The sequence below is a fragment of the Ceratotherium simum genome, chromosome 34 (assembly GCF_057802395.1).
Source record: "Ceratotherium simum simum isolate JZ-2026a chromosome 34, ASM5780239v1, whole genome shotgun sequence".
NCBI lineage: Eukaryota > Metazoa > Chordata > Mammalia > Perissodactyla > Rhinocerotidae > Ceratotherium > Ceratotherium simum.
In genome coordinates this window covers 31354351-31363161 of record NC_141933.1, presented here as the reverse complement: position 1 = coordinate 31363161, position 8811 = coordinate 31354351, and positions in this window count along the sequence as shown.

Here is an 8811-nt window from a genome sequence, read left to right as displayed (position 1 = left end):
CCCCTGGCCCTCTTGGTGATAGAGCATCGGGGCAGGTGAAGGCAAAATTTGGGACTGACTCACTAGACAGGACCTGTGTCCTGGATATGCATCCTGTGCAGTGACACAGGACCCCACACTTAGAAAGGCCCTGTGCTTGGTTTAATGCTCTGCTGTGGCTGTCTTGAAATCCTTAACACATTTTGAACAAGAGGGCCTGAATTTTCCTTTGCATCAAGCCCTGCAAATTATGTGGCTGGGCCTGCGTCTGGATGTGGTGAAATTGTTTGAATGCATGACAACTCCCGATGCTGGAAGAGGTGTGGAGAGACCTTATCTCGCTCATCTAGCTGAGCTCTGGTGGAAAGCTGAGGCCTGTCGAGGAGGGATGCTGTAGTTTCTGAGTTGGTGAGTTTTATAATTTTGTTTGTGCACCAGAGCTTTCCTCCAAAGCAACTGGAGGAATGGCTGAATAATCGGCTGGAGGGAATTTGACTCCTTGGAAAACCTTTCTGGTAGAGAGCTGCTCGCCTTGCTGACGGGTTTTTTCATTTTCCATCTTCCAGAGGGCTTACCACATAGATCAGTGAGCTAGGAGAAGCAGAGCAAAGGTGTGTTCTGGAGGGAAAGCTAGACTCAGTGAGCTGAGAGCCTCTCGCTCTCGCAGGAAGGCGCGGAAAAGGAACTCAGCTTTCTTGCCAAGAAAAGAATGATTTAATGCCAAAATCATTAAATGCCAAGCTGCCATTTAATGATTATCTGTACAAAAGAAAACCCTACTTCTTCTAAAGAGGAGATCTTCTACTTTGTGAGAAAATTCAGATATTATTTGCTTCTTAAGCTGCAAAGATGATGATAGAATAAGCCTTGTGAGGGCCTGCCTGTAGTTTATGGTTATGTCTGTACGGACTGTTCCAAGGTTTAAAACAGGGTTATGGACGTGGTGGACGAGGGGGAGGACTTTGCTAGATTTATTTGTCAGAGTGATGGAATTCAGGCTCCCAGAATGACACGTCCGCAATCTTTCTCTCGTCGGTGGGCTGTCCACAGCACAGCAGGTCTGTCATCAGGACCTGTATGTGATGGCTCGGACATCAGGTGCTCTTCAAAGGGGTCATAATTTCCCCTTAATTTTTCAACAGTTTTTTCCTTGTTATTAATACTACTCTTTTATCATGGATAATAAGTCTGAGGTGGCTTCGGGCAGCCAAGCCCAACCCCTGAGTCAATCTGGGGCTTTCAACAGGAAGCCAGACTGAAGTTTTGATGGATGGATTTGAGTGACCATGAACTGCTGCTTCTGTAGCATCCACGCTGATGTATGCTAAGGGGAACTTTTGTAGTAGGACACAAGGGTGATTTGTATGCCTCCTCATCATGTGTAGGGGAAAAATTTTGGGAGCTGTACTGAAAGAATCTCAACTTCCAGAATAAAAGTATGAGGTTCTAAGAGACATCCTTCTCTTTAGAAATACAAGGATCCATTTTCAAAGCTACAAAGAATGATGTTGCTCCTTCCCTCCACCCCCCAAGACATTTATTATAATATATCCAGTCCAATTACTAGCTCTGTGTCTTTGGGTAAGTTGCTTAACCTCTCTTGTGCCTCCTCATCTGTAAAATGGGGATAATATTAGTACCAATGTTGGGGGTCATTGCAAGGATTAAGTGAGATAATTCCTGTAAAGCCCACTCAATTCCTAGCACATCATGAACGCTCAATAAATTTAAAACATAATCACCATCATAGTTTTGGTTGTTGTTTTGTAATTACACAGTCTGTGAGATTACAAATTGGTGTCTGTTGATCTTTCCATGGCTGAAGCATCTTGGTCTTTTCCTGGGAAGAAACTTGAATCTCAGACTGGTCAAATCCATTGTCCCTGTCCATCCCAACTCCTCCTTGGCTCTGGTCCCCACCTCTACCTCCCTCCACCCTTCCTGAATTCCTGTGCAGTTCGTCTTATTTATTTTTCAGTCAACTAAGGGTGTCGTTAAATCTTTTATTTTTCTGGCTGCCTGTTTTGGTTCCGAGGCACTTCACTCCCTGCCCTGCTCAGGACAAGAATGCTTGGGAATGCTCAGCCAGCCATACCCGCCCCTGTTGGAACACCCTGTTCTTAATGCTCCTTGAGAAGAGCCATTTCCGAGGCCTTTCCCCACTGCCCTGACTCCCCACCGAGCCAGCAGTCCGGTGATAGTGAAAGTTCCATGTGAGAGAAAGCTGGGGAAGGTAGGCATCCAGGGGAACACTGTGCATTGTCCATGTCTGGTGATTTCTTCTCAAGGCTTAAAAAGAGGTAGTAAGAGGCTGCCTCTGCATGTGTGTGTTGAAGGCTGGGCGATGATGCCATTGCTTAATTGGTGTTGTCACGATCTCCATTTGAGTGATTTGTTCAGCTCTTTGTGGCCCTTTTTGGCTTGAGTTCATCATGTGATATTGACAAAGTGATGAGAAATGAGAGTGTGAGGATCCTTGAATTAATGCAGCAATCACACCTTGAACATCTCAGGTCCTTTTCACCTGGCACCTGGGACCTCAAGTCACTTGGCAGGACATGAGTGAGTCTACACAGCTTGCCCTTGAGGTAGGTGTGGAGCCTGATGGGAAAAATATGGTCCAGGGACCGAGGTTTTCATGTTATGCTCATTGCCCAGGGCTGGAGGTAGAAAGTCTGTGGGGGAGGCTCGTCTGAGACCCAGGGACTCTGAGTCTCTGCTTTCAGAGGTAACCCATAGACCACACCTGCTCCCTGAACCACACTGACTTGCGGAAGTCAAGCACTTGGAAGAGTGTGGTTGGGTTTTGATCATATCCCGGCAGCTCCTTCTCTGCCCTCGTTAATCTGAATCATGATCTTAACCTGGGCTGGCTGGAGGCTGGCCATGTCATTCTGCAGATCTTGGACACCCCTCAGCACCCTCGCAGAGCCAGCCATTGGAAAAGTACGGTGTCTTCTGGCTTCTTGGCCCTGCCAGCTCTGGCTGGCCTATTCGATACCTCTTTTTCTTCTGAGGGAGTGGGAGGGTAGCATCCAAACTGAAAGCACAGGTTTTTCTTTGGTTTTTATAGGAAAAACAAATTGGCATGAACATTCAGTCAAACCAGCTCAGGCTGTTTGGGCAGATGCCTTTCTTTGCTTTTTTCTGTTTATTTTCCAACAAATCAATGCTTAACTGCGTTGTTATCGGAGCAGAGCAACAGGTGCAAAAAAATAACTATGCTGCCAACTCAAATGAAAAGGTAGAGCTTATACCCTCTGGGAGGTATTCAGAAGATAACAGAAGCCCCTGCCAGCAACTGAATTAACAGGTCTGTTGACGGTGGGTTTTATGTTAACCTGCTCCTAACCCTCTGACACATAAACACACCATTGTCTCAGGGAAAGACATTCAGCCATCCAGACAACCAACTGCTTTATTTTGCCTGAGTGGAGATTGGTTTTGGCTGAGGCTGCTTTGTGAAACTCAGGGGCATTACCCTGTCTGCCAACTCCATGTCTCAGTAAGGGTTTCCTGTGAAGGCAAAGGCATGGGGTTGCCAGAGAGAAGAGGATCCGTCTTGCTTTTAAACGTAGTTGAGTTCTTTCCAAGGCTGGTCATTTTCAAACGATAGAGCAGGTAACCTGGCTCTCTCTGCTCTTACTCCACTCTGTCCCTAACAGGAGGTGGGGAATGAGCTCAGGCGACTTTGGAGAGAGTGACAGTTGTGTTGGAAGTGGCTTCCTTGCTGAATAGTCTCTCAGGGCCGGGCAGCACATGGGTTTTGTTCACTATGGTGTCTCCAGCACTGAGCATAGAGCCCGGTGTCTAGTAGACATTTAATAAGTACATATTAATTGCAGGGAATGAATAAATATTTATATTAGTGGGACTAGCATTTCTATTTTTTTTTTTTTTTGTTTTTTGGTGAGGAAGATCAGCCCTGAGCTAACATCCACGCTAATCCTCCTCTTTTTGCTGTGGAAGACCGGCTCTGAGCTAACATCTATTGCCAATCCTCCTCCTTTTTTTCCCCTAAGCCCCAGTAGATAGTTGTATGTTATAGTTGCACAGCCTTCTAGTTGCTGTACATGGGACGCGGCCTCAGCATGGCCGGAGAAACAGTGCGTCTGTGCGCGCCCGGGATCCAAACCCAGGCCGCCAGTAGCCGAGCGTGCACGCTTAACCGCTAAGCCACGAGGCCGGCCCAGGACTAGCATTTCTTGATGATCGTTTCTCTCCACTGAAGCCTAAGATACCAACTTCTTGGGTCTGAGGCCTAAAATCCAGGGTGGCTAAGTAATCTTTTGAAGGGCTAAGGTAGGGTGGGATCAGGTAAGGGTTGGATCTCAGCCAGCCATGAGATCTCTTGATGGAAGTAATCATCATAAAATTCCTCTGCAAATGCTGTGCTCTGAGGCCAGTTTGTTTGTTCGACATTCAGAGACTCACACTTGCAAGTAGTTGAGCATTGTTGAATTTAATAATTTAGTGGGACTGAGCATTAGGAATTGCTTTATTTCAAGCTGGCAAATAATATAGCCATAACATCTCCACAATGGATTGGAGCTTGAGTTCTCCAGATTGAATATGCTGTCTCTGACTTTACAAGGATTTCCTGGTGTTTATGGATGTTTCCTTCAAGGCTGATATCTCCTGGAGTTAGTTATCTTGTGGGAAATGGAGGGAAGGCAAGTAGGAAGTTCTCCACTGTGAGAGTGCTTAAGGACTGGTTAAGGGAGGTTCTTAAAAATGTAGATTCTGATTCAGAGGTCTGGGGGTGGGGGGACCCCACGAAACTTCCAGTTTAACCCCTCCTGGGTGATGCTGATACAGGCGGTCTATAGACCAAACTTTGAGAAACACTTGTATGGCCTCTTCAGCCAAGGAGGAAAATAAACATCATAAGAGTAATCCTGGATGCTCCAGTCCCCACAACTGTGCCTTTCCAAAGACCTACAGTTGCAATAAGAAGCGAGGCCTGGTTTTCTTGCTACATGTTCTTTACTCTACTTTATGATTATTTGGTTTTAGAGTAGAGAGAGAGGATTAGTGGGCAGACAGATACTGAGGTTCAGGATGGTGGTGAAAATGTTGAATTTTTCATTGCATTGCCAAACAGAGGTCCAGAACGACCTTGCTGGGTGAAGCACGGTGCCTACTTCAGCTGCCAGCGGAGAGGGACAAGGGGGCTCTTCCTGGTATCATTGCAGGGGAACGCGGCAATGCCCATGCCGAGTAAGAGGGCAAGAACAGAATCTCTCAGGCCTTCTCTCAGAGGTCAGAGTAATCTTATGTTGCCCAACCCTGCCTCCACTACAAAGTTTTCTTTAAATTTCAATCCAACATGAGTGGAAGAGAGATTCCTTAAAGATCATGGTGTCCATAGATCTGTAGGGGTCAATGGATGGTCTTTAGAGGGCCTGTGGCCCACAAAATACGTACAAAACCAGATGTGGATGTAGATTTTTGGTAGAAGAGAGTCCTAGTTTCTGTTGAGGTCTCAAAAGGCTCTGTGACATTTTAAGAGTCAAAGCTTGCCCTTTTCTTCTTGGTTTGTCATATCTGAATGGGATTGGCAAAGGCCCCAGTGGTGATGTAAGGAAATCTTGTCTTTTGATCAACTTTGGTGCCTGTCCACTGTCAGTATCTGTGTCTGGTCTGGGTCTGGGACCAAGAATGATAAAGATCAGCATAATGTGTATATTTCCAAATGGCTTACAGTCAGAAAAGTGTATCTATAGTGGATCAACACTTGGCTTTCCAATACTGCATCCTGGCTCATGAAAATGCTTGAAAGCCCAGGATAATACTTCAGATGTTGCCCCTGGGAACATGAAATGTCTGTTTCAAAACACATTACAAGGGTATGAAATTACCTGTGATGTAATCCCGAGAGGATCCAATACATTCCCCAAGCTTGATTCATATTTTGATTCATTTGAAAAACAGGAATTGTTGTCTGTATTACATTCAGTTTGATTTCCCATGTACGTGAATTTGCTTTTCTCCTGCTTGGGAGTAGTTCTTTTGAAATAACAGTCATATTGAAACAGGAAGTCAGTAAACTGTTGCAACATCCTTAGGGCAGATGCTGTGAATTCACCTGCTGGTAACTTTGGTTAAGGACTGAGAATGGTCTGGATATCCCTGTCATCGCAAAAGTAATTATTTAAAATGCCTAATTGCTCCTCTGGCTTGAGGAGTAAAAATACCCACAAGGCAGGCAGTTCTGTGGCAGTTTGGGGATGATGTGGTTGAATGAATGAAGGAGATGGGAAGAAGGCAGACCACGGCTTTGACTCTCAGTCCCCTGCGGCTGGGGAGATGGAATGTAGGCATAAGCCTTGCTTAAGATCTGCCCTGATCGCTCCTGGTGTATCTTCATCCTCACAGCGGGAGCAAACCACGCTTTTCGGCCTGAGGTCTAATTCAGATGAAGCACAAATAATTATAGACCAGTTTATTTCTAAAATTTAAATAAAAATAACTTTATTGAGTTGTACAGGGACTATTTATATTATATATATGTATGCATATATACGTGTGTGTATGTATATGTATGTATATATATGTTATATACATATAGATCTGTTTTAATGGCTAAAAGAGTATCATGGGTAAAACTGGCCCAGCTTTTGAATCACTAACATATTCCTACCTGAGCATATCTTGTAAGTGGCAAAATGAAGGCAGCTGTCTATTCTGTCATCCTGAAAGGAGCTCTTGGATACATTGGGAAGAGGGGAAGCCTCAAGTTGCTCTGGCAAAGAAGGGAGAGGGTCTGAATCCAGGTCCCTGCTTGATTAAATGGACCGGAGAATTTCATAGCCTTGGAGAGACTTATAAAGGTGTGAGGCAGCAGAAGGCACAGGGAGAACACTGTGAATGTGTATAGAATGGGGGTTGGGGTAAGGCTGTGTCGAGGGCAAATTTCTTCTCTGGCAAAGCATCCCCTTCTCAGCAGAAAGTGGCTAAGTTCCCAGGGTTTGTTGCTAGGCAGGCCAAGTTTGAATTCTCTTCTAGCTCTAATTCTTGCTAAGCTGTGTGACCTTGAAGGAGTTACCTAAACTCTCTGAGCCCTAGATAGGTCATCTGTGAAATGAAATAATGCCTCATTGAGTTATTGTATCAATTGAGATAATGCATTTAAACATATTAGCCATGCTGGCATAGAGCCAGCACATTTTAAATGTTCAATAAGCCCTCGATACTATAGTATAGTTATTATTATTATTACTTTTTACAGCATTTGGTACTGGGTCTCAGTAGCCCCACAAATGAGCAAAAGATATACTTCCCTCCAGCTGAGCAGCCCAAGTAGGGCTGCATTTGCCTCTGCTGGCGGCATCTCTCTTCGTACTTCAGAGAAGCCAGTTGGGCAGTCCTTGGCTTTCTTGGGACCCCTGGGACTGGGCGGGGTCTCCCGGGTTCTTGGGGTGCATGGCTCCAGCTCCCTGCCAGAGTCCCAGTGGTGTCTCCTTCCTATTAGCTCAACTCCAAGACCCTGTTCTTTGCAATAATTGAGCATTCCTGGTGCTAAGGGGCCCTGTAGGATAGAGCAACCCTCTGAGCACTCTGCCAGGAGCTCCCACTGCAGACGTGCTGCTCTCCTTTGCACCTGCCGGGGCGGTACCTGGAGCCTGCGGAGATGTGCCCTCCCACTGCTCCTGGCGGCCTCGGGCACAGTGTGTCTGGTGGGAGGAAAAGGGAGCAGGAGGAATGGCTTTCAGTCTCTAGAGCAGGGACCATACCCAGAGAGGCGTAGCACGACTTCTGTGAGCAGGGGCTGAGAGATGCTGATCACAGCCCAGCCTAGTGGTGCATCCACACAGCAGCCCAGAATGGGGGGTGGGGAGGCAGGAAATTCAGCCCTAGGCTCGACTGTGCCAGCTAGCTGAGACTGCAGAATACCGAGCAGATGGTAGATGTTAGAGGCCTTGCTTGAAATAACCTTGGTCCTCAATTTCCTCCTTGGAGATTTAACAAAATAATAGTAACAACACAATAAACAATTACTATTATTATAAAAACCAGCTAACATTTACCAAGAACTTACTGTGTGTCAAACACTTTTCTAATCGTTTTACAAGTGTCATTTCATTTTGTCTTTCAACCACCTTTTTCATCATCTCCGTGTTATAAATGAGGAAACTGAGGCCTAGAGAAGTCGAATCCGTTGTCCAAGCTCGCCCCGTTAGGAAACAGGCAAAGCCAGGGTTTGAACCGAGGCTGTGAGACCCTAGAGCCTGGAGCCTCCACCATGACACTATTCTGCCTCTGTAGAGCCTATCCCACCCCAAGGATGTTCCCAAAGCAACCAACATAGCCGAAGGAGAGGCTCGGGGCAGACCCTATGATAGTGGTTGACGTCTCCTGGGCACTGCCATGTACGAGATATGTGAGGAGTTTACAAACATTCTTATTCAATCCGCACATCCACTCCATTTTTTGTCGTAATGGGGAAACTGAGGCTTTAGAGAGAAGAGCGCTTTCCCAAGGTCCACACAGCCTGCCAAAGGGCAGAATCAAGATTTCGACTCTTGCTGTCTGAGCGATGACCTCTTACACTTCAGAGCTGCCTCGAGAGACACAGCCAGTGGGGGCTGGGTTTGAAGCCCCTCACGCCTTGACTGTGTCCTGTCGACTCAGATGTTAGTGAGAGTCAGTCTCTGCAGCTAGCCCTCATGCTCTCCCCTTTGTGCCGCTGAGCAGCACAGCCGACACATGAGACTCTTAAGGGTCAGGCCAAGTGTTCCACTGCCCTCCCAACCCATGGGTCCCCCGGTGCTGGAAGGGAATCTAGCCTCTGAGGAAGGCCTGGAGGAGGCGTGGACATGGGGGTGGTGG